This window comes from Lampetra planeri, chromosome 8 (assembly GCF_965212315.1).
Source record: "Lampetra planeri chromosome 8, kcLamPlan1.2.h2, whole genome shotgun sequence".
Classification (NCBI taxonomy): Eukaryota; Metazoa; Chordata; class Hyperoartia; order Petromyzontiformes; family Petromyzontidae; genus Lampetra; species Lampetra planeri.
In genome coordinates, this window is record NC_136114.1 from 3,882,320 (window position 1) to 3,909,644 (window position 27,325).

The 27,325-nt window shown below is 43.5% G+C and overlaps 1 long non-coding RNA gene across 1 annotated transcript in view; it reads right to left on the bottom strand.

Annotated features, from left to right (window-relative positions):
- Nucleotides 1–27,002, bottom strand: part of LOC144720473 (uncharacterized) — a 52,518-nt gene extending 25,516 nt beyond the window's left edge. Inside the window, exons 1-3 of the long non-coding RNA XR_013585762.1 lie at nucleotides 26,077–27,002; nucleotides 6,309–6,619; nucleotides 3,926–4,062 (exon numbers count right to left, since the gene is read on the bottom strand). This is a non-coding gene — a long non-coding RNA (uncharacterized LOC144720473). The remainder of the gene's footprint in view (nucleotides 1–3,925; nucleotides 4,063–6,308; nucleotides 6,620–26,076) is intronic.
- Nucleotides 27,003–27,325: the final 323 nt, after the last annotated feature.

Here is a 27,325-nt window from a genome sequence, read left to right on the forward strand (position 1 = left end):
GCAGCTGTGGGCAGTAAAACAGAATCCCTCGGGGGATCAATCTGCAACCGTTCTGGCACGTCGGACACATCAGACCCCGGCAGGCCAATTTTTGGGGATGACGATGCGACACGTGGAGGAAAGAACGGTTTCAACCGAGACGAGTGGACGAACCAATGACGGGAACCTGCCCGAATGCGCATGCACTGTGGATGCCGAACCTCAACCACCTCAAAAGGCCCTTGCCACGGCCTGTGCAGCTTGGGAGAGGTGCCAATAGGCACCTGAAGGCAATAAAGCCAGGCACGATCACCGACAGACCACGGCATGTCGCGGCCGGACCTGCGTGCGCAATGCTCATTGCGAGCTTGCGTTTTGGCAGTGTTAACCCTAGCTGCCTCCCACACCTCAGAAATTCGGCGCAGGGAGTCCCGAACATGGTCAGGTAGGGTCCGTTTAGCGTTCCTAACAGCCGTGCCCAATTGGGTATCAATGAGTGGTACGTTCTCTCTTCCATACATGAGGAAAAATGTAGAGAATCCTGTGGTAGCGTGCGGGGCCATGCTATATGCGGCGAGCACACTCGGAACGTGAATACCGAGGTGCAACAATTTTTCCTCATGCAACACATGAACCAAGCCGTCACAGAGGGCAACCGGGACCACAATCCGCCATCGGTCCACCATATCCTCCCTCCACATTAAAAGGCCGTCCTGAAAAGCCAATCGACCAATGTGATCCGATGCTGGAAAGTCCAGCGTGCGTTCCGCTCGACGCCGCAAAGTAGCTAAGGAATCATCCATCAGCTGCTCGTGCACCCACACGAAATGCGGAAGGTGAAGGACGCTGTCAGCCGGCATATGGGCAGCGTGCGCAGTGGGATCGTCTACCGCAGACATGACAGCTCGGGGAGGTGAAGGGACAGGCATACAATGACTCGTTCCGGAAGAACATGCGCAGCGGGAAGCATGTGGCAAACGGGACACCGTGTCCGCGTTGCAATGCCGAGAACCTTTTCGATAAACGACCTCGAAGGAAAATTCCTGTAAAGTCTCAAGCCACCAAGAAAATTGGCCGGTTGGCTGCTCGGTCTTCAAGGAGTATTGAAAAGCCGCATGGTCAGTGCGGACAATGACTTTCCTGCCGTAAAAAAAAGTAAACAATGGCCAACAGTTCTCTCCTCATTACACAGTAGCGACTTTCAGCTGGAGAAAGGACATGGCTGCCATACGCAACAACTTTTTCACACCGTTTTTGGACTGCGATAAAACGGCGCCGATCCCTGTGTCACTGGTGTCGGTGTCCAATATAAACGGCAAGGAAAAATCTGGATATTCGAGCTTGGACGTGTCAGATAAGCGAAGGGCCACGAATGCCGCCTCCTCCTCCGGTCCCCATTTAAACCTCTGATTTTTAACAATGATCGCGTGCAGGGGTTTAGCGACCATAGCGAAATTTGGCACAAACCGACGGTAATATGACGCGAACTCGACGAAGCTCCGCACATCGCCCACGCACGTCGGGGTCGGCCAATTGTGAACACAGGCCGTCATGGTCGGATCTGTGGCAATACCGTCAGAGCTTACCACGTGACCCAAGTAACGTACTGAATGATGCAATAGATATTTTTTTCGGTTTAAAATCCTCTCAAAAACGGCGCGCAGCCGTCGAAGGTGTTCATCGAACGTGCGACTAAATACAATGACATCATCCAGATAAATGAGACAAGTGTCTCACTGCAAGCCAGCCAAGGACGAGCTCCATCAAGCTTTGAAATGTGGCGGGAGCTGAATTCCAGCCCATCGGAAGGCAATTTAATTTAAACAGTCCCTGAGGTGTGCAGAACGCGGTCTTCGGTTTCGAAGAGCCATCCAGGGGCAATTTCCAAAACCCGGAAGACAAATCGAGAGTCGAAAAATACCACGCTCCGGACAACGCATCAAGGGAGTCATCCATACGCGGAAGCAGATATGCGTCGGCGACTGACACTTTATTCAGCTTGCGAAAGTCTATGCAAAATCTGAGATTCCCGTCCTTCTTCTTGACAAGTACGACCGGCGCGCCCCAAGGGCTGCTAGACAGGGAAATAACATCAGTGGCCAGCATATAATTCACAGCGCTCTGTACACATTCCTTCTCCCGGGGGCTCAACCGATGCGAATTCTGACTAATAGGGCTGGCCTCACCCATATCAATGTGGTGGGACAAAAGGGACGTACGTCCAAAATCGAAATCATCCTTACTAAAACCATCAGCAAATTCACTCAGAAGAGCACACAACTCCCCGCATTGTTCGGGGGACAATGACAGATTTTCTTGACATGGCTCCATGATCCATTGATCATCCAGAACAGAAGCGGAATGAGTCGCCCCCACCAATCGGCAGGATGCACCCTCATCGTGATCAGTAACGGCAGTAGTTGCATGAGCCAGCACTGTACCGGCGGAAACCACAACCCCATCCGGACCCCCATTCAGCACTTGCAAAAACGGGGCCTGTCCAGAACGAACAATAATCTGGGCGCCGACAAGCATGAGGCCCCTGGTCGCAGTATTAGATGGGGCCCCGTTCTGTCCAGCAACAGCAGCCTCCACCAGCTGTGCGCTACGCGGCTCCACCAAAATGGCGGACTCCAACCGCGACTCAACAGCGCCGTCCAAGATGGCGGCGTCCTGCCGCGTGGTCTCCGCAGCGTGCGTAATGGCGGACAGCTCTCCCACACCCGCAATGGCGGCTGTCGACTCCGCAGAGGGACCCCCCGAGGCTCCATCCCGAAGTTCTGCTTGTCACCCCTTGGCAACCCTTCCTGTGGGCACCCCGTCACCATAGATGACGCGACCAGCGACACCAGCTGGAGAAGCACCGTCCGGAATGAGTCCAGCTGCTTTTCAACCCGTTTCCAGCCGTCCTTTGTCAGACGTGACAAAAATGACGCAGCTTGGCGGTCCATTTCTGGTGCGGTGACTTCACCAGCCGCGGTTCCTGTAACCGGGACCACGGATCCCGGGGTCGGCAGGTCCTGGGTCTCCACCTCGTCGTCGTCGGAAGATGCCACAGGTGGGATCTTCTTCTTGAGATGCTTGGACATATCACTTTTAGTTGTTCTGTCTTGTCTCTAGAAGAACCACTTCTGACTCCAGTTGTAATAAAGCACTTCCACGACGACTGTCGACTGGCGTCTTTTATTAATAACAATGACTGCACAACTCTGCTCTCTCTCTCTCTGGATGGCTTCCCTCTCTCTCTACTGCCGTGACGCACGCTCTCCCTCTTCCACCATCGCGGCGTGTCTCTCTCTCTCTATCCACCCACGCTCGCCGCTGGCTGGCGGCGCGCTGGGAGGAGAGAAGGCTTCACTGGCAGAGCCACCCCGTGGCCGGTGGCGAGTAGAGGTAGGCGATGATGCAGTCCGGACTCCAGGCTTCCCACACTGACCCCGAGTCCTCTCCCTACCTCTCCTTATATTTCTCTCGGCGGAGCTAAGCCCCGCCTCCAGCCACGCCCCCTCGTGGAACCTTCCCGAAGGTTCCCGTACATTCCCACGAGCTCCACCTTTGGCCCAGATGGAACCCTTCCTTCCGATTGGATATTAGTTACCCAGCAATGACTATGCAATGATCCTTCCATCGTCCCATAGATGGCACTCTCTCATTACACATATAAGGAGACAAACACAGAGAGAGAGACACACAAAACCGAGAGACACACACACAAAGAGACACACACACAGAGAGAGACACACACAACAACATCACAGCCTGTTAGAGTCTACTACAAAAAACGAGATAAAGGGGCAACATTGGCTTTGTTAGTGAGACATTTAGCCTGTTAATGTAAAGACATTTAACTTGGTAATGTAAATTGGTAATGTAACTCAGTTCGTCTGAAATAACTGCTGACAATGGCAGGTAGGAATGAAACATAAACAACCAGTTAAGGATTTACCTGGTTAATAACGTCCATCCAATGATTGCTCAATTTGTACCCATCTTCTCGGTTGAAGTTATGTCTGTGTTTATATAACTGGATGGCTTCATGAACAAATCTTGATGGTAGCCCGAAGGTTTTCAGAGTACCTTTGTCTAAAAAAAAACATTGTCGTGTGAGCCCACAGCATTCAAGCAGTGATCAGCTACGGCAGATGTATTGGTTCTGCCGTGTTTCAAATGTGCCTTGTGTTCGCGGACACGGTCCGAGACATGTCGTTTCGTTTCCCCAATGTAACTGCTACCGCAGACACAACTTAGTTTGTAGACACCAGGATATTGCATGTCAGGAATCATATCTTTCACAGATAGGATCAGGTCATGGATGTTATGTACTGTGTTGAATCGAACCTGTATCTTGTGTTTGTTCAAGATTCTGGAAATATTTTTGGTAACCCCTGCTATGTATGGCAAGGTGATGGTTTTGATTGGAGCATACTCTGGATAAGTCTGGTTCTCGACATTGTGTTGTCCACAATTAATGTAATATCAAGTTATTCAGGTTTTAAAAACTCAGACTTTGTACATCGGCATAATTTGTTTTTATTGTCGATGTTAGAAATTATTAATTCGACGATTTATAAATGTAAAAACACCACTTAATACGGTGAATATGCAAACACGTGACAAACATTATAAATACATAAATACCACATCCCCACGTCCCACATTGGCCACAAGTTAAGATGGAAGATTGGAGGCTGTTTATGAAAAGTGCATTACCAATTCCATTTCCTATTGTGTAGATAATTCTACATTCAGGAATAAATTTGTTCTACCTACGTGTACTGCAAACATAAAATTATTGTGCAATGAAATGGTAACTGCAGAGTTTAATGGCTTTTCCAAATATTATTGTGCATGAATAAAAAAATACTCAAACACATTGAATATACAAAGCTTCCAAAAATACATATATCCATTGTCATACGTGTTTTAGCATAAGCATGGTTAAATGTAAATTTCTGATCTGAAATCAAAAGAATAGGACACTGAATCATGTGAATTGAAACGAAATATAAACTCAACGATTTAACGAGCCTCTAGGACATAAATTATTTTGTGACCGCCATTAAAGTAGCGAATAACCAACGGAGCCACTTCCAAATTTTTGTTCCTTTTAGAGTGCAACAAACTTGAAAAATAGAATACAGATTTGGCTTGTTGACTCTGATGGAGAGAGCCAGTGAGGCTGATTATAGAAAGGAGGTTAATGTGTGGCAATATCTCAAGAGACATAACATAAAGACACGTTTTGTCCGTGCAAAAATTAACCCACGCGTGAGGTGAACACAAATAGCAATATACCCACAGGGAGAGAAGGGGGGGGCACACTTGGCCATAATACAAACTTTACTGGAGTCCACAGTAAATACACACTGCACCTGCAGATGCTGACACATTATAAATCAAGGTTGTGGCACGTTTTATGTGGAATGCACCAATGAGTGATTCATTAAAAGCAAACACCTCATAAAGACCCCACACACCATTCGATATGTGGGAGTTAATCAATTACTATTTGGAAGTGAAACCCCCAGAAGATGCATACCTAACAGCATACCACTTGACTCCTGTCCAAATTTTTCACCGCTCAAGTGGGTGTGGGTGATGCTTATCTCCGTTTGTGGTTGTTGTTGGTGGTGAAAGTTCCACATTCTTATTGCAAAAGAAATCCAAAATGTATCCACAGGACACCACTCATGAATTACCAGAGAGTAATATATGGTGCATTAACCTTTAGAAGGATGATGGGCTGAGTTGACCCCTAACCGAGATTTGAATTTGCTACTTTCCTGTTGTGCATTAAGTGCCTTGTCCCAGCGTCCCCTGCAATGGTTACTACTGTCATCCTTGCTTCATGTGATTAATATAAATGAATGCAAATATTTTGCAGCAGTTTGCCAATCCACAGGGTCCTGTCTCGTGCCGAGATCGGGTTGCTGCTGTGGGAGTTTCTGTATCACCTACATTTTTGTGATCGGCGTATTGTACCAGGCTCGCATTGAGTTGCAAAGTCACATTTTTTTTTAATGTACATATTTTAAATTTGAAGATAGTGTGACTGACATGTCTGTTGAATTTGTTTTACTTTTGAGAGGGAATGTACAATGCTGTAACAGGGATTGAGTGCATGCGTGCATCACTTTATACTCTGGTGATACTCATCTCATTCTACATGACGAATCAAGACAGACACAACTACTTTTTTTAATCATCCGATAAGTTGTTGCAAAGCATTCGCCTGTTCAGACAGAGAACAATCTGTGGAACCATAAGGACCATATCCTATTCATCCAAAGGTGTTGCTTGACAATCAACTCAGTACTGCCCATACTCACCCCCACTATTTCTCTGAGACATTCCTGATGATCGCTCGTTATTCATCCATGGCAAGGATAGTTTGTTGAGTCAGTGCTTCAACTGCCTTTCCAGACGTCATCTTCAGTGCTTTCCCAGCCACAATTGAAATCAGCTATCTTTATTTTACTGCTGGTAAATTAGGTTTCGTATTGCTCTAAGACTCATATTTAATTAATATTGATCTCAACCTCTTCAAGTACAAATACTTTATTTCCGTGCAAATCTATTTTTTTCTCTCTCGCTCTCGAAATTTTACCAGCACAGATTGCTCCGGTCAATTCCCGGCAGTCTGCAAAGAGAGAAAAACGTATAAATTGGGTCAGATTTGGCAAGGCTACATCCATAAAACATATTAATCTTAAGTAAAAATATCTCAGACCCAATAACACTCTTTTGGGGTTTGGTCAGGCTGTCATAAAGATATATATATACAACACACACTATGTGCAAGCAATCATGAAATATGAAATTGCCAATACAGTACCTTGGACCAAGAATTAGTGATTTACTGGAATAGATTTTTGAAATGAGTGACGCAAGCAGAAAGCAATCAATCAGTCATTTAAAGTGTCGATTTTCACTTATCTCATATCAAAACCAGTTAAAACGGTTATTGAAAAGGAGCTTGAACAATGGTAATTTTAGAAGAGTATAAGCATACTCAGGAGAGGTCATTGCTGCACACCATTAGTAAGCTTCAAAACATTTCACCTCACAATCTCTGATGCTGAGTGTAACGGTTTTATGCAAGTGTCGACAAATGTTTTATTCCATATGGCTGTTGTCAAAAACATGCTGACGTCTCCTTTATCAGCATTCAGGAAAATTATTTGGGCCATTTTGCGAGGAGTGGAATCTGACCATTAATGTCTCAAAAGAGCTTTTTGCTAAACTTAAAAAAATAACCCTCAAATTATCGCATTGAAATTGTAACAATGATTTCTTAATGTTACGACCTTTGTACTATTTCCACAGAAATACATTATAGTTTAAAAAACAAAAGAAGGTAAAGTAAACATGCCTGGGGACATGTACCTGTTGCGGATCATTTCTTTCCAGTGGTGTTTTTAATAGAGCACTTTTATTTCATTTTAATTGGCAAGAGAACACATGATATACTGTATATCCAGTGAATAATCAATGTTGATTAATGTTATTATTATTTTACATAAACATAGTTATATGTTTTCTTTTTAAAACAATGTTTAGCTGCCACTTTTTCAAGTAACAAAGAGTATAAATCTTTCAAAGTGATCACCATGAGTTTGTCAAATGTATATAAATAGAACACTTTCGTTTGAAGTTGTGGATATTTTCAATACATTTCGTAGATATGTCATTGCTTGCTGATTTATGTAATACTTTCTGACCTTAATATATATTTGGTACACAAGTGATTTGTCCCAAAAAATTGCTCAGTTTATTAATATGAAAATATTTTTTTTGGAAAATGTTAATCCAATTTATGTCCAATATGCAAATCGATGCACTCAATATAATAATATAACTCCTTGTTTGCCTTTTTTAAGTTATTGTTGAATTATGAAAAGATAGGAAAGCATATACAACATACCACATCTTTAGCATAGCACCCCCCCCTCACCCCAATAAATTGTTTAACATTACAGTAAATATCATATCTGGAATGCACTCTGCATATCCCCCCTTGACTGTTTAATAATGGGACCCAGGCTGGTTATAAATTACTTTTATGGATAAAAAGTATGACTTATAACTGGGCTCACACATGAACAAAACCAAAGGATTGCCAGGCTCATAAAAATGACTACAGCATAACATTCGATTTCATAAGGAATCCACCATTGCTTGTTATACTGTTTAGCCAAAACCGAAATCCTCCTCAACGGCAAACAGTCATTTTCCATAAATAATCTCATTCCAGTGTTCCCCTGCAGAATTCGCACATAAAACTGAAAAAAAGACCTCCAAAATGTTTATTCCTAATTGTATCTCTACCTTTTTTTTCTCCCTAAATATCTCGACTCTCCGCTGACTGCTGTGTCCTGTGCATCTCCCATATCAACCACTTGCTGAGACCCTTTGCTGTTGCTACTCTAATCTACTTTTTCTGTTGCAAGTTTCTCCTCTACAAGCCCACCTAAATCCCTCCTCGCTAAACATTAGAAGATCTATAATCTTGGCACCAAACTTCTCACTTGCACCTGCAAATTAATCCAAGATCTTTCTTTCTTAACCATTAACATTCCAATGCTGGGCAAAGGCCTCCCTGAATGTCTTCTAATCTGCACAAAAACTTGCCACCTTCATAGCCAGTGCATTCCTCCAAATCGCCTAATCTCATTGCACATCTAATTTCAGATATACTACCTATCTTTCCCTTTCCATCCATTGGCCTCCATTGTTTTAAAATAGTCCTATCGAAAAACTGCATGGCAGTTGGCACCAAAATGCCCCATGATGTATGAACTTAGGACTGAGAGCACGTCTCTCACCCCCAGTGTTTTCATTCCCTGAAAGCAAGGCCTGCGCCACATTTCATTAGTAGGGAGCAGCAACCTTATGTTGCAGCAATCTTCTGTTGCAGCAATCGAGCATCCACAAGACTCGAGCCACTCATCTGAGACCTGAAACACCTCCAACCAGGGACTCAGGTCTCAGATTCCCTGTGCTCCACTGGACACAGAGAGCAGGCCTAAGCAATCTTTCTTTCTCTCCCAGCTGCAAACAGGGCCCCCGATTTAGCAAGGAGAACGAAAAGGACAATAATGATGTCCCCAGACCCCTTCACGATACATCTGCCCTGGGCAAGCCTCACCTGGTGCTGAAGAGCATGTGCCACACACTGAAAGACTTTCTCGAGGAGCTCTAAGCACTCCGAGTGGTCATCTTCCACAAGCAGGTCCTGGAGGAAGAGTTTTGCCATGATAACCTCTATGACTGGGTCTTCTGAAGAACATCTTACAGTGATGGGTGGCTACTGTGGAGCTTACAGAGAATAAGAAGCCCCAATAATTGGATAAAGAAAGGTTGGGGGATAAATTAACAGTACCATGCAAGGCCTGTCGAGTACACAGGAAGATGGGTGAAGCCCTCTCCAAGCTTTTCACCAAATCTGCTAAAAGCCCTTCTTTCCGTTGTCAAAGCTCGCGAGAAATAAATGTCACCGATGATTAGGTGATGTTTGATACTGTTCCCCAAGTGGAGTCGACGACTATGGCCCACAGGGCCCTGTACAGCCGGACAGGCTGCCCTCACAAACTGCCAGACATGCAAGAAAGAGTGAGTTAGTGGGAACTCAAGAGATACGTAACATGAGCAAAATAAAATCAAGGACGTGAAGTCTAAATGTAGCTGGAGAAACACACGTATAAAAACCTGTTAAGCTATCCTCCTTTGCCAGTACCAAAATATAATAATAGGGTGTTCCCCTCTTTTGGCGTCCTCTGGTCTAGCACCAATTGAGACGAGGCTCAAAAGAAAGCCGTCTTTAGTGTGTTGACCAATCAGTTTCAAGGATAATGCATATATTATGAGTGTGTTTTTTGTTTGCATTTTGACCACACGTATTGTGGTTAATGCACACATGATTCATTGAAAAAGGTTTCAGTTTTATTGCCAGAAAAAAGGGGGAAAACCCTATTATTCCATCCTAGTGTACTTGTACATCCCAAACGTCCTTGCAACCTAGAGGCTGGCCCCCCACGCCTCAACGGGGTTTTTTCCCTTTTATTTAATGTATAGTAGGGAACCCGAAACCCCTACGTTGGTACAATTGGGCATGGATACACCTCCACTGGGCAAGACATCCACTGTGCCCGTTCCCATGCAAGTGACACCTCAACCGGTTAAGGGGGGCTCGAGAGGCCACCATGAACAACTCGGCCCAGTGACAGGCGGCCAATGAATGGCTGCGAGGTATACAACTGCCACATGACCCATGGCGGGTAGGAGACAGGGCATGGCTTCATTGCCCTCAGGTGCCAGTGGGAATGTCAACAAAACTGCATCGCCCGTGGCAAGGTCTGGTTGAGGTTGTAGATGTTAGACGACCCCAGTGCATGCGCATTTAAGTCGGGTGACATCGTTGGTTCGTACACCCGTCACGCCTCAAAATATTTGTGCCGCCACGTCTCGATGTGTCATCTCCCATCTCTAAATGGCCTATGTTGGATGCGTCCGATGAGCTGGTCACGCCGTCCCAAGCGGATGCGCATCAGGATTATTGTCCTCTTCCGCCCACAGGATTGCGACAACTGATGCCCCAGGACAAGCTGACCAGGCCACCGCCTGAGTCCGAGCCGGGGGACCTGTCATCATTGAAGGAACATGTGCACAGGGACGGTCCGGCCACGGGAACCCGCTCCTGGAGGGTTATGTTCAACCAGAAGGTTACCCTCAGTTACGTTCCCACTTGACCAGCCATGGGTACACTGGTCGCCATGGAAGAGACATCGCTCCTCGTCCAATACTGGCCCTTCTCTTCCTCCGGCCATGCTGGATCCGGTTCGCGGGGACGGGCCGGCTGCAGCAACCCGCTCCCGGAGGATTACGTTCCATTGAGGAATGTGGGATCGACGGCGCCATGGACCGCTGCGCTGTTCTATTCTCAGCGGAACAGACTGCACTTTGTACTCCCACATTGTTATTATTGTTGTGTTCTTTCTCTTCTATTGTTGTTACCTGTGTCATGGAATTGCGCGTTACTTGGGTTGCATATAAGGTCAGCCGGGATGGCTGGGTTTTTCATCACGAGGGGGGGGGGGGGGGTGATGTAGTGGCGTTACGCGCGCAGGGTTGCAAACAGCGAATGCATTCATGTGCAGAGTTTGCAAACAGCGGGTGCATTACAGGGCGAGCAGGTGCAAGCATTAGGACATGGAACAGCCACCAGAGAGGCGCCAGCAATTAAGGGGAGAAGCGGTAATTAGGTGGGTGCATTTGGGGACAGGCAGGTGCAAGTGTGCAAACACGGAGTAGGCGCCGGAGAGACGGGAGATGGAGACGATAAGGGAAAGAAAGCACGTGCAGGAGGTGCCACCGAGGCGCCGGCTTAATAGGGGGCAACTGAGGACCCTTAATGAGGAGGGGGATATAAAGGGGTGTGTGGAGAACACGGAGTTGAGTTGGTTGGAGCTGAAGGAACGAAGAGGAAAAGAGTCGGAGACAAGAAGCCTGGGACCTCGCCCTCCACACCTCGTCCTCCCCAGCGGTGTTGGCTGATCCCCCGCTGGTGGCACGGACGAGGTTGGAGGTGTGAGAGAAGGCTGACAGGCTAGCGGAGTGTTCAGTAACAGGCTAACGGAGTATTAAATGACAGGCTAGTGGAGTGTTCAGTAACAGGCTAGCAGAGTATTAAGAGACGACTAGCGGAGTATTAAGTGACAGGCTAGCGGAGTAAGAGAGAGAGAATTCGGAGCAAGAGTGCGTTTTGGAAAGAATGAGGAGCATCCGTGCAGGATGCGAAGTAATAAAGTGACGCAGGAGAAAAGCTGACAGTGTCCTTGTGAATACACCACTACACATGGACTATGTAGCCAACTGATCAGCAAAGAGGGATGTGGGATGTGTGCCTGTGAGGCATGAAACTGTCCAGATACTAGCTCTGCTCACACTGAACAACACAATTTGTTCTATGAAACCCTATGAGCAAACTTGACCTAAAATGATTGTTCCATGCGTACTGACGCATTGCTTATAACACAATGCTCATCTTGTCCACATGGGGAGGCAGGATGATAAAATGTCTAAGAGTTGCCTTACACCATTCTTTATAGGTGTAATGAATACCGCGAGGCAACCCATTTTAGGACATAAATAAATATACACTCATCTGATTAGTTTTGTAGACCTCACAACCATACCAGTCTATTAATGAGGGGACACAGGTTGCTTGAACTGTTTGCTCGATCTGCAATGAAGTCCCAGGCCACCAGGTGAGATTTACAGGAACTTTTGGATCCACATTACTCGTGTTGATTTATCTGGGGACATTAATTGTGACGCAAATAGCTGTGTCTGAGATGTAATTATGCATCTGTTAAGTGACTATTAGCGCCCATGAAAAGCAGCAAGGGGTTATGGTCTGAATTGTCTGTCGGATTTATAAATAGTGCCAACAATTATAATCTCCGGACACAAATATGGCCTGAATGACAAAGTAATTACTTTTGGTTCATGTCAACGTGAATTCTCACACTATGTAATGCAACACTTCATTAAACATAACAACAAAGAATGAAAGTGTAAAACCATGTACTGTATAACAAAGACAAACTGTGTGCTAATAGCTTACCTCATTATAAGACATTGTGAGTATTTTGATTCGTATTTTATAACCAAAGGCATTCCCAATATATAATATATAAACATAATCACTTAAAGCAACTGTCACTGCATTAAAAACGATGACAACAAAAACACAAAGCTGTTTTGCAATTATGTTGCATTTAATTACTTTACCAAGGGTTGCAATGCTGCAGACTCAAAAGTAGTTAAGGGAATTAATCAGATTGCTTCAGGAAGCAATGGGAATTATTTGTTCAGTTGAGGATTTGTAAGTCGGTAGCACATGTTAATTACAGCACTGATACAATAAGATCAAGTGTTAAGATACGTCGATAAGAAACTAACTGCTGGAACAACAACGTCTGAAAGCAATAGCCACATTTGCAATGTGTATTGATTTAATATGAATAGACCTTTATGATCTGGCACTTTTAACCTGACTTGATTTTGATGGCATGAATCCTGGTGGACATCTGTGAAAAGGAGCTTCATAGCTCATTGGATTCCTCCAGTATAAATAAAGATTCTGATGAATCTTCACAGGTTGTTTGAAACTATTTTCACACAGCATACTCATCATCATTTACTGCAATGGTTTTCGTTAACAATAACTCTTATGGAACATTTTGGTTTCATTATGAGCAGACGTAATGTACCAATATATATATTTACCATTGATTCTAAACATATATATTTTTTAAACAAATACCTTTTATACGTGCTCTTGCAAGTTGGCATTCATGACTACCAATGACCCTTGCCAGTAAAGCAATTGCATTGCTTCAAACTGAACCGCGCATTTTATTTGTTCATTAAAATCATGCTTACTGAGCACAGGTCCAAAATGCTAAAGCAGCCAGCAACAAAAATCACTATCGAAGATTTAAATTGAAATATATGGAACGAGTTCCAAGAGTAGTTGAGCAAGGCTGTAAGAACTTGGGTAAAAAAAGAGACGATGGGATGGGATTCCAAAGTGGGGCAGTGTGAGGGAAGAAGCAGAAATAGTATTGTGCTGACCAGCAGTGTGGTGAGTGGGAGGCTGAGTTGTGGGGAACGGTAGTGTAGCTGTTAGCGCACTGCGCTATGAACCCGGCGACCCCAGTTCAATTCTCGCTCACGGACAACACCAGTGACCATTATTTAAACTGTTCTTGGGCCTCCCCTAGGTTGACTAAGCCTCAACTAAGTACCTGGTACAGTGTGTAAACATCATCGCTCGGGAGACAAAAGGCAGACGGGCGTGGTGCTGGCCACCCATCCCCTCGTGTGCCGTGCCGGCCTTCATTGGTGTTCACTAACAACAATTGACCCGACAGTCTGTTCAGGCTACATGTGGAATCATTGCCTTTGAGTTGGTGAGTGAGGAGGTTGTTGTGACCGGCAGTGTGCTGGTTGGACACAGTGTGGATGAGATGAAGCCGTCAGTCTGGTAATACCGAGTCCTTAACATCCGTGGAGAAATCAACACGTTCATTTGAATGGAAACAGTAACCATGGCAGTAGCGATAGTAGAGTGATGATGAAGTTACTGGCAACTGGTGAGTGAGTAGGATGCATTATGCTAAGGAAGTGGACAGGTTGAGGTCGTGAACTGTCATCGCACTTATGATGACAGCTATCGTAGAGAGAATCCTTCTCTTGCCCATTCCTTATGCAAAAGAATGGACGTCTCTCCCTCAATTTACAAAAGCAGACAGTGATTAATGAAATTATCTCACCAACATGATATTGTAAAAAAAAACGTGAAGATATCGCAATCTAAAAACTAGAAGCTACTCCTCAGTTTGCGTACCAATTTGCTCATGTTAGCATATATATAATCATTACAGTAAACATACGATCCAAAAGCCTAATAAGGTTCAATATTAATTTTAGAACTTTCGTGACTGCAGGAAGTATTATTTGTTTATTTCGGTTAAGTCACGTCTAAAGATAAAATAATAAATTAAATTAAATAATAGAATACGACGTTTCGATTTCAACACAAGCAATCATCATCAGGTATAATGAAATAGCGACATAAAATCTAACCAGAAAACTATAGACAGACATATTAGCAGACAGATATCACCAAGATACATAGAGAGAGCAACACAGGTAACAGAGAGAGGTGGTCGTCTCTGTGGGGTGGCCTTAAATAGACAGAGGGCGGACGCAGAGAGAGGGAGGGGGGTTAGAGAAAAAATTAGCATATCAATGAGTGGACAACAAAACGTGGTGCTGCAAGTGCGATGACACGGCAAGCAAGCCTGAACATCAGGAGAAGGACACACTAAAATTAAATAACCTAGTAAAATATCGAAATGTAATGTAATACAACACAGAGGGTCGGTCAACACACAATTAACGCATAGCCTGGTTGATTACGTATTTCAAAGATTGCTAAGTTAGAATTTAAGTGTGAACATTCCAAAGAGAGGACACAGGCAGAGAGAACAAGTAGTCAGAGAGAGAGAAAAAATAAGAAGATAAGTTTAAAACTTCCCCGTAGAAGTGGTTCAATCTTAATTTTAGAACTTTCGTGACTGCAGGAATTATTATTTGTTTCTTTCGGTTAAGTAACATCGCACTTGCAGCACCACGTTTTGTTGTCCACTCATTGATATGCTAATTTTCTCTAACCCCCCTCCCTCTCTCTGCGTCCGCCCTCCTCTGTCTATTTAAGGCCACCCCACAGAGACGACCACCTCTCTCTGTTACCTGTGTTGCTCTCTCTATGTATCTTGGTGATATCTGTCTGCTAATATGTCTGTCTATAGTTTTCTGGTTAGATTTTATGTCGCTATTTCATTATACCTGATGATGATTGCTTGTGTTGCAATCGAAACGTCGTATTCTATTATTTTATTTTATTTATTATTTTATCTTTAGACGTGACTTAACCGAAAGAAACAAATAATAATTCCTGCAGTCACGAAAGTTCTAAAATTAAGATTGAACCACTTCTACGGGGAAGTCTTAAACTTATCTTCTTCTTTTTTCTCTCTCTCTCTGACTACTTGTTCTCTCTGCCTGTGTCCTCTCTTTGGAATGTTCACACTTAAATTCTAACTTAGCAATCTTTGAAATACGTAATCAACCAGGCTATGCGTTAATTGTGTTGACCGACCCTCTGTGTTGTATTACATTACATTTCGATATTTTACTAGGTTATTTAATTTTAGTGTGTCCTTCTCCTGATGTTCAGGCTTGCATGCCGTGTCATCGCACTTGCAGCACCACGTTTTGTTGTCCACTCATTGATATGCTAATTTTTTCTCTAACCCCCCCTCCCTCTCTCTGCGTCCGCCCTCCTCTGTCTATTTAAGGCCACTCCACAGAGACGACCACCTCTCTCTGTTACCTGTGTTGCTCTCTCTATGTATCTTGGTGATATCTGTCTGCTAATATGTCTGTCTATAGTTTTCTGGTTAGATTTTATGTCGCTATTTCATTATACCTGATGATTGCTTGTGTTGCAATCGAAACGTCGTATTCTATTATTTAATTTAATTTATTATTTTATCTTTAGACGTGACTTAACCGAAAGAAACAAATAATAGCCTATGGGTTGGTATTGCTCCCCTATAAAGCTGTACATACCAATTAGTAAATGTGTGATGCTGCTATATCACCAAAATGTGGGTATAATATGAACCACATTTTTAATCACATGAATTATAACACGTAACACAAACGTATAAAAGTTTTTTTTTATTTTACCAGGTAAGGCCCACTGAGCTATATAGTTATTTTTCAGAAGTAACCTGGCCACAAATGATAGTTCAACGAAGTTGGCTTATCATGTGGACATTTATCGCAGCCAAATACTCTAAACGCATGTTTATAAATGTGGAGGGAAACCCCGAAGGACTCGGATAAAATCCACGCGACCACGGGGGGAAAGACAGGCAAACTCAAAACATGCATCTGGATTGGGATCGAGCCCACAAACTCCTGCATACCAGGCAAGGAAGTTAACATCTCGCCACCGCAGCACCCCATTAGTGGGACATTCTCATCGTGATGGTCAGCACAGTGAACTGGTATTGTGTGGGTTAGCAACTTGCACAGGGGATGTTCAGCAAATGTAGCCTCTTGGCACTGGTTCCTCCAAACCCAGGGTTTGAACAAATGCAAGGACATTTGTTATAAAGCCTCTGATCTAACCAAGGATCGTCCAAGGTGAGAGAGAGTTCTGCTTCGATGAAGCACGGTGGGTCGAGAGAAACCAACCTCGATACTAATGGGGCCGGGAAGAAGCCAATGGCATAGATGGCAGAGGAAGGTTCCAGTAATATTCATAATTTACATTTGTAAGGAGCATTTCATCCGTATATCCCTCTGTCGCAGTGGGACCCAATGGCAGATACAGCGGAAGAGCAAAGTCCTCTGCTGTCATGGGGCTACACAGCCGGGTTTGAAGGAGACAGACCCGCCAAAAGAATTCAATAATGCGCCCACAGTAGCATATACAGTAATATTAAAAGAGCGATTTCAATTTTTGGCAAATACTCTATTTGTAGAAATGAAGAGGAATGTTTTTGGTTACGATGATTATGTGTATATATTAAATTAAACTATAATTGCTGACCGTGAAATTTTACACGGAGTACACCATCAATTTGTTTGAAATTATTGATGATATAATCACAGTGATTAATGATACTGTGGTAAATAATTTTAAATTCAGTTGCTTTAAACAATACATTTAACTATACACAGATGAGTTAAATGTTCCTGTCTTACGAAGTTATGATGTCCAAAAAAGGCTGCAAGCATGTTTGCCAAAACTGCAAGTTATGACTATACCCCATTTTTATGAGACTCTTTTCAATACAGGCTCCTAACTGTCTGCTATTTCTACAGGAGTAATTAGGGTTGTTAAATCCTGGCTTCGGCACTGGTACATTTGTAATATGAGCACTTCATCTCAAACAGCTGCACTCTCAAAATATCCTAAAATATAAACACGTACCAAAAAATGTTCAGAGGAAGAAACCTACTAATATAATTTCATATTTTATACAATATTGTGAATGGACATTAATTACCTCAACACTTTGAAACATGTAACGCCACGTTGAAGCATCAAGCAAAACTGTTGGAATGTTTTGCCATTTTATGGAATGGATGGGTGTTCATACAATCCATTTCCCCCCTTTTAAAGCAACTGTTACTATCGCTGCAGGTGGTGGCCTTATAAATGTGTTGCAACGGTGTACTCAGAATTGTTAAGTAGAGGGCACATATGGGGTAAATATTTACTTTGGAGAGTGTGGAGGTTACTGGCACTGGAATTTTTTACTAAGTATTCACCTTGAACGTACGATCAATTTCGGGCCATTGCACGGGGAAGCATGGAGACATTTGGGCCACTAACCCAATCAATTTCGTACATATATACACATTTGCCTGGTTGACTCTACAGATCTCAGCTTACTGTTTACTCAATCATTATGCCTTAATTCTGCGTAAACTTGGGTTAGCTTAACATTTCTGAAGTAAATTGCAAACGAGTCAGCTCGCAGTAATACTTATCATCGAAATGTTTGTCCGCTGAACTTGGACATACAATGTTCAGTGTCAGGAAGTTCGGTGACATCATTATCTCAACTCGCATCTCAACCTTTTGTCTTACGAGGTTGAGATATACTTCAATCTGCGTCACTTCTTTTCCCCATCTGCATTTGTCACTTCTCACTTTGACTATTGTAACTTTCTCCTCTACGGCCTCCCGAAATCTCTAACCTCCAAATGATCAAAAATGCTGCTACCAGACTTCTCATCAGCACCCACACATGAGAAATCATTCCAATTTGTACATCCCTTTGATTCTCTCCAATCCAACTGAGTAGAGATTATTAATCACCATCACCCTGTTTAAGGTCATCTGTTGATTTTTTCCCACCTACCTCTCCCGCTGCATCTTCATCTACTCCCATCCCATATTCTCTTCTTGAGTAACAAAGGCGTGTGGATGACAGCCCCACCCAGTACCAGAGCTCAGAGGTTTGCACAGTTTTTTCCCCTGTTGCTCCAGTTGTGTACTATATTAAGTAGGTTACACTGCCAACTCCATCATCATGTTACTGGTTGAATGTGGGCGTTCAATTGTCTAACCGATCACACTTGGCTCAATTTGCAAGCACATTGTTGGATTTTTTGCTGTGCTGCTTAATTATGTCAGTGGCTCGCAAATGGCACACGCATTATGCTAAAAGCAGGTGCCACTGCTCGTGATGTATTTGATTTAAATTAAAGTACGTTTATATACTAAACGCAAGACATTCAAAACTATTCCTAATATAGACATGGATCAATTACAGTAGAGTGAAGCATCTCTTATTTGATCAATGTGTTCCTATTTATATATCTCATTATTATTCACAGTATACATCTCTCTACAAGCGTATTTGCATACCTTTCAGCTTTTGTTCCATATCAATTATAGACATCCTTTCAAATGTTGGGCTAAGGCAGGACATGATGGTCAATGGACAGGACTGGTGATGGAATGGCAGCCAAAGGAGATAGTGTGCCCAAGGCTAATCACCGTGGAGATGGACTGACACCAGCTTTTACACCATTGGAACCTCATTTGCCAGTAAAAATATGATAATTGTTTTTTTACCCTTCTATCTGGCAACAAACTGACACCTTTTTTACAAGGAGTCATGTTTACATAGACCACAATACCTGCAGTCATAATGCAAACAAAAAACATAACTCTGATAATGTGCACTGTCCTTGAAGTTGATTGGTCCACACCCGAGACAGCTTTCCTTAGATCCTAGTCTCACATGGGTTGGACCAGATGACGCCATCTGGTCTCGGATGTGGACCAATCAACTTCAAGGACAGTGCGCATTATCAGAGTTATGTTTTTTGTTTGCATTATGACTGCAGGTATTGTGGTCTATGTAAACATGACTTGTAAAAAAGGTGTCAGTTTTGTTGCCAGATAGAAGGGTAAAAAACCAATTATGACACCAGCTTGTTGTTTGTTTTTAAATGTTACACACTGCACCACTAAAGTCTATTATATTCTATTTAGGATTTATATAGCGCCCTTTCCAGGGCACTTTACAATGCAAGCCGATGGCGGAGCACAAAGGGGCAAAAGGGGAGCAACTATTTGGTTGGAGCGGCTGTCAGTGAGCGAGGTGACGGAAGGGATGGAGGGACAGGGCCTGGGAATGGAGCTGATGTTGCAGGGGTAGGGAAGAGGAATAAGGTGGAGTGTGATGGTGAATGAGGGTGACAGATGGGTGCAACGTGGATGAGAGGGAGCGGGGTATGGGGCACATGCGTGAAGTGGTAAGATAAATAGGTGCTATGGCTGGGCATGGATGAGGGTAGGTGAAGAGTGGTAGGGGCAGAGGTCTGGTGGACAGATAGTCAGAGGTGTGGACTCGAGTCATGTGACTTGGACTCGAGTCAGACTCGAGTCATGAATTTGATGACTTGCGACTCGACTTGGACTTGCATAACAATGACTTTGTCCCACCTATGAGATGTGGACTCGAGTCATGTGACTTGGACTCGAGTCAGACTCGAGTCATGAATTTGATGACTTGCGACTCGACTTGGACTTGCATAACAATGACTTTGTCCCACCTCTGCAGATAGTTGAGCTGATTGTGGAGCACACCAATATTCTATTTACATATTCCCCAGACCTCAAGTTTGAACAAAAATGCTTTTTAATGGTCTCAGAGCTGGTAATTTAAATAGATATCTAGTTGAAAAATATGTATTTTTTGTTCATCAAAACCAGGTTGAAGTCGTTTTAAATCATACATATGCCCATACAATGAAAATATTTAATCATAAAGGCTGTTTCCAAATTACTATACAAGCATTGCATTTTTTTTCTTCTTGGTTCTTTCGGTAAAGTCACGTAGAAGGAAAATAATAAAATAATAAAACTAAAACATAATAAAATAATTCTCACGACGTTTCGGCCACAACGCAAGCAGCCATCTTCAGGTGGGGAACAGGTCTGTCGAGAAGACAGTCTGAATGGCACGCCCCAGGCTTGGAGCGACTATTTATGCTGGGATGGAGGGGCGAAGAGCATCTTGACAAAATAATTTGCATATCAAGAGGAATTTAGCATATTTATGGGAAATGCAGATATGTGATTAGTACTACTTGTGAAATGCGTAGGAGGTTTGGCGAGGGGTTTAAAGTCATTATGCCCATGCATTATGCAGGATTAGCAGTATCAAAGGGAGGGAGTAAGGTTAGAATTAATAAAGGGAAGGAATGTTAATAATATGGCGCCGCAGCAACTAATATGCTTATAGACTATACATTGTAATATTACACGATGTATTATTCTACCCACCCAACTGTATACCACACTGCTGTATATTCACTATACAATTACGATACTATATATTACCTTGTACATTGTATTACATATTACACTTTAATACTATTTATTATTATACAATATGCTATACACTATACCATTGACCGTCGCGTAAAAGGTACTAAGAGGAAGCAACGAAATATGTCAATGGGAGAGTGGTGATAGGAAGCTTGCAGCGGAGCAAAGAATCCATTCCCTGCGGAGAATAAAATATATATAGTCAATGTCAGTGAGTGGACTGCGGTCTGAAAGTCACCGTAAACGTGAACACAATCAGTTAAGATCCGAAATGGTTTATCACGTCCTTCCAATGATTGCTGAGCCAGAATCCATCTTCTCGGTTGAAATTGTCTCTGTGTTTGTATATGTGGATCGCCTCATGGACGAATCTCTCATGGTAGCCGGATAGCTTGCAGAGAACCTCTGTCTTGGAGAAGTCAATACCATGTGAGCCCACTGAATTGTAACAGTGATCTGCCACGGCTGAGGTGTTTGTCCTACCGTGTTTCAAGTCTGCTTTATGTTCACGGATGCGGTCCGAGACATGTCGTTTGGTTTCTCCAATGTAACTGCTACCAGAGGCAACTTAGGTTGTAAACGCCAGGGTACTGTATGTCTGGAACCACGTCTTTTACAGACGGGACCAGATCACGGATTTTATGTACTGTGTTGAATCGGACCTGGATCTTGTGTTTTACCAGGATTTTGGAGATGTTTTTTGTGACCCCAGCAATGTAGGGTAAGGTGATGGTTTTGAAAGGCTCCTCAACAGGATCCTTCTTGATGGTTGGAGTGATGGCTTTGCGGATTGTGTAGTCGGAGTACCATTAGCCTTAAGAGCTTGGCGTACGTGTTTGAGTTCACTGGCAATGTGTTCCTGGTCGGAGATGCATTGGGCTCTATGGTATAGAGTCTTGATGAGGGAATTCTTCTGGGATGGATGGTGGTGGGAATCCGGTTTTAGGTAAGCATCCGTATGGGTGGCTTTCCTGTAGACAGTGGCTCATTGAACCATCAGGTCTCCTTTTAATTAGGACATCCAAAAAGGGTAGCTTGCCATCTTTTTCGACTTCCATGGTGAATCTGATGGCTGGGTGTATGGAATTGATGTGGTCGAGGAATTGGTCTAGAGCAGGCCGGCCGTGTGGCAAGATGACAAAAGGTGTCATCTACGTACCTCTTCCATAAGGTCGGGCGTAGAGTGGCAGTCTAGATGGTGTCATTAAAGTTTGTACTTTTTTTGACATGTACATCTCTTTCGTCAATCCACTGCTGGATGAGGGCCTCCCCACGCCATGGAGGTCATGGGGATTATTGAACCATATTTCACCACACGCTGGTCAGTGCGGCTTGGTGAAGGCAGAGATGAGATGTGTGGGAGGACAGTACAGTGCAATAATAGATTGTTCTGTCCACCACGTAACCCCATGAGCCTATAACACCTGTTATGCACTATGATCACCCATCTAAATGCTATCAAAAAATAACCCTATTTCATTTACGAGCTTTGAATGAGATCGATTGTATTCTGGGGGATTTGGCCATGGGCTCAGAGGGTACCATCTCTACAAGAGTTAAAACAAGGCTCGCTGGACTGGTACATCTGTGCAGGTGTCCAATTTTGAGTGTAAAGTGCTGTACAGAAATAGCGCATAGAACCAAGACTCGGCAGCTTGATATGAAACGCGTCATTGTTGGGTTCCTCCCCTTATGAAACACGTGCCCAATGCAGTCGGTATGCACATGCCTGCATAAACAAAGCCTTGGTTGCACGACGGGAAACAACTCAGTGACTGTATACAGTAGCTAAACTGTCAAAATTTTTGTCAATGTGGCTATAGGCAGTCTATTGTCTCATTATGGCAATTTGCCCAAACAATGGGCTGCTAAACTTACCATGGAGGGAGAATGGTGGCATAGTGATTAGTGTGCTGCCCTCTGAGCTCTACAATCCGATTTTTATGTCCTGCCATGGCTAATATCAGCGGCGAATGTGTGTATGATGTTGAACTTCGTTTGCACCGTACATGGCCAACTATGCTAATCAGAGCTATCGGGATTTCTAAATTGGCCCTGCCCACCTCCATTCACCAACCTGCACTAACCAATGTGTCGAGTGGTGTCGGGTTTAACGACATATTTATATATTTATGCGATCTAACTAAAACAAAACATGTATTAGGGATGATACTCTTTTGTTCTTTCGGTAAAGTCACGTAGGTATAAAATAAAATAAATCACGACGTTTCCATCGCAACACAAGCGGTCGTCCTCAGGCGGGAAAAATATAATCCAGCAGTGGAACTGCTTAACCAGCTGGTTCAGCAGTTATATATTTTTATTTTTTTCCGCCTGAGGACGACCGCTTGTGTTGCGATCGAAACGTCGTGACTTATTTAATTTTATACCTACGTGACTTTACCGAAAGAACCAAAGAGTATAGATTCCTGCAGTCACGAAAGCTTGAAATTAAGATTTATTATAGATGACATTGGTTGTGAAAGCCTACGTGTTAAATTGCTTAAGATAAATTATGACATTACCTCTAATCGTAATCCTTCGCACACAAGAATGAATAATGGCACCTGGATCACAGACATTGGCCATAATGCAGACAATGTTAATCCATGACAGAGTTTTTTTTTGGGTTAGATCGAGCAATTATCAATGTGTCGTTAAACCTAAATGTGTCATTAAAGCCTACGTGTTAAACTGACTGTTGATCCAATGGCACTCACTTTTGTCATTTCACCCCCAAAGTTAGAAGTAAGAATATCTGAGAGAGATGACAAAGGGCAATGATTGTGTTGGGGGGAAAGGGCATGTTCAACAAAAAAAATAAATGCTTTCATCCGCGATTTGGTTCAATGGTTTGGCCTAATTACTCTTTCTCTGTAAACTCGTGTTCTCTGGGAGGCTATAAATTGGTTGCCATTTAACATTTGACCCGCATTGCCCTTTGTATAATGAAAACCACAACATGTTCCTAAATCTGTTAATGCCGTACGTATTATGCAGTCATATGTAAATAAATCAATCACAAACAGTGCTGTTAACTCATAAAGTATGCTATTAACATGATTGAAAGTGTTTATTTAAATTCCCATCTTTAAAGTGAAAATTTATATCTAAACATATACATTATTCAGGAGTAGCTGACAACATTTGCATTCATGTTGTATTACCATTACATTGTTATTAAATGCACATGTTAACTAAAAAAATCATATGCAGTCACCTGTTAAATTCAAATACAGCCGTCTGTCTGGCTTTTTTTTATAGGTGTGTGTTTTTAGCTGTCACTATTTTCGCGTAAAATTATTTTGGAAGAAAAAATTCCACTTTCCTGAAGTTGTAGTGTTATTTCGATGGCAATACATTCTAACAATTACACTGCATACATAGCAAACGTGCATAGTTCAACACTAATTTATAACCATAATTGCATAACTATGCAAACAATATTACAACGTGCTATTGACAGAACGACAGTTTGTGTACAGTTTAACCATTAAACCAAACAAATATCACCGACGTCAAATCAGGGTGAGTGTCTCCATACTCCATATCGTACTGGGGTGGTGCTTATCTAAATTGCTGGTCGTGAGCCGATGGTTGAAATTCCATATTCCTATAATGAAGAGCAGTTTATAAATATTATCACCACTATCAACTTACCCTGAAGCACGTATTTATTATTAACCTCGAAGAGATGATGCACTGAGTCGACCCCCAAATGGGACTTGAACTTGCAACCTTCCGGGTAGAGTACTCTATTAAAAGCACCACATGGCCCAATTAACTCGACCTACGCTAATTAATTAAAGTGGTTCCTTCGTTGGGAAAAGGAACAGAAGCGTGAAAATAAATAAAATATCTGTGCTGCAAATACAGTCTAGAGGTTAAGCAATTTTTGTTTTAATCTGGCTTTTAATGTGCTGAACAGGCCAATAGTGTCTGTGATTTGTTCTCATTTATAATAGAAGGCATCTAAGTCTTCTTGCACGGCACAATATCAATGTGATCATTTTAACACAGTACAACTAAATATAAATCCCATGATGACCAGGCACACACATTACAACCGAGGAAATGAACCCAAAGAGGACACACACTGTGCACGAGTGTAGTCGATAATGACACTGCCACTCATTTATATAAGCTGCGCATCAATTACAGGAAAACTAACGCTTATTTGGCCGAACAAATAGGATTTTTAATGAAACATTCTTGAGATGCAATTATTCTTAAATTGAAACTACTATCACCAATAGAAATGTGTTGAAGGGGAGCATAAAGTACTGGAACGAGGTAGCTTTAGAAATACGAATACGTCATGCGAGTTTCAAAAAAGAAATCAGACCATAATTAGTTTCCCTATACTGTCGTGTAGGTGCTTTATTTCTGAATAGGAATAAAAATAACACGTTTTAAAATTACAATGACCTCTCAATGTGAATTAAAGTTGCATGGTTATAAATGTGGTGGAGCGATGGCGTAGTGGTTAGTGCACTGCGCTAGGAACCCGGCGGTGAGTGATGTCTGAACCGGCCCTGGTCACAGGCCTGCACAAACCAACGTGCTTGAGCTACGGTGAAACAACTCCCATCACCGCAAGGTGTGGGGAGGCATTCATCCAGCAGTTGATTGTTAAACAGCTGGATATATTACAACTCTGTTGTGGGGGGCACCCCCCAACAACATAGCAGCGTCCCCAAACAACCAGAGCCTGCGGCGGCCCTGAACAACCACAGCCTGCGGCACCCCCCAACAACCACAGCGTGCGGCGGCCCCCAACAGACTGGTCAAGTAAATCCTTACAATCCACTCGCACAGCGTGCGGTGGGCCTTCATCCAGCAGTGGATTTAAGCACCAAAAAAACTCGAGTACTAATGTAATGGACAGAGCACGGCTCTCCCTCAGGGCAGCCGTGGACAGAGCACGGCTCTCCCTCAGGGCAGCAGTGGAGAGAGCGCGGCTCTCCCTCAGGGCAGCAGTGGAGAGAGCGCGGCTCTCCCTCAGGGCAGCAGTGGAGAGAGTTCAGCTCTCCCTCAGGGCAGCAGTGGACGGAGCACGGCTCTCCCTCAGGGCAGCAGCGGAGCGAGCACGGCTCTACCTCAGGCAGCAGTGGAGCGAGCGCAGCTCTCCCTCAGGGCAGCAGTGGACGGAGCACGGCTCTGCCTCAGGGCAGCAGTGGAGACAACGCGGCTCTCCCTCGAGCCAGCAGTGGAGAGCACGGGGGTCCCTCAGGGCAGCAGTGGATGGAGCACGGCTCTGCCTTACTCTCACTCACCCGTCTCCTCTGAGGTGCATGCGATTGTGTGTGAGTGAGCTGTGAGTGGATCGACCGTCAGCTTTCCGTGGCTGTGTCTCCGGCGCTGTGGCCGTCATGTTGCTGCTTCTCGGGCCTCCGAGGTGCCGGATGCACCACAACAGAAAGTGGTCAGCTCGCGGTCACGTGATGCACTTCAACCAATCCGGGAGCGTACATGTTTGGGAGGGGCGCACCTCTGGTTGGCTGCTAGCTCGCGGTCACGTGACACACTTTAACCAATCCAGGGGCGTTAATCACAGTCACAGAAGGACAGATATGGGCTATTATATATGTGTATGTCACATTTATATTTTTTAGTGAATACATTTATTTGTATCACTATGTTACACGTTTGGCCGGAAACAACCAAAACAAATTGTGGAATAATGTCATTGTGAACATCAACGTTGAACGCGGTGGGAGTGGCTGAAGAAAAAGCTTGTGTTCATTATTGAGTTTAACACGTAGGCTTTCGCGACCAATATTGTTCATAATCAACGATTTTTGGGTTTAGATCGCGTTATTTATAAATGTGTCGTAACCCTCCACCACCCGACACGGCCAATCAGTAAAAAAAAAAAGTGTCACGTTGACAAAAGACAAATAGTTCACTGCTTTAGCCCACCGGTGTGTTGAAGCGTGAAACCACAACATTTACAATTTGAGTACGACGTTTCGCTGGTAATTGCATCCAGCATCATCGGGCAATTCGCCAGAATTCTGGCGAATTGCCCGATGATGCTGGATGCAATTGCTGGATGCAATTACCAGCGAAACGTCGTACTCAAATTGTAAATGTTGTGGTTTCACGCTTCAACACACCGGTGGGCTAAAGCAGTGAACTATTTGTCTTTTGTCAACGTGACACTTTTTTTTTACTGATTGGCCGTGTCGGGTGGTGGAGGGTTACGACACATTTATAAATAACGCGATCTAAACCCAAAAATCGTTCATTATTGAGGTTTGTATTTATTTCCCAATGCAATACCACTTTATAGAATGAGACGTAACATCTGCACATATTCATTTGAACAATAAAAGTGAACAATAT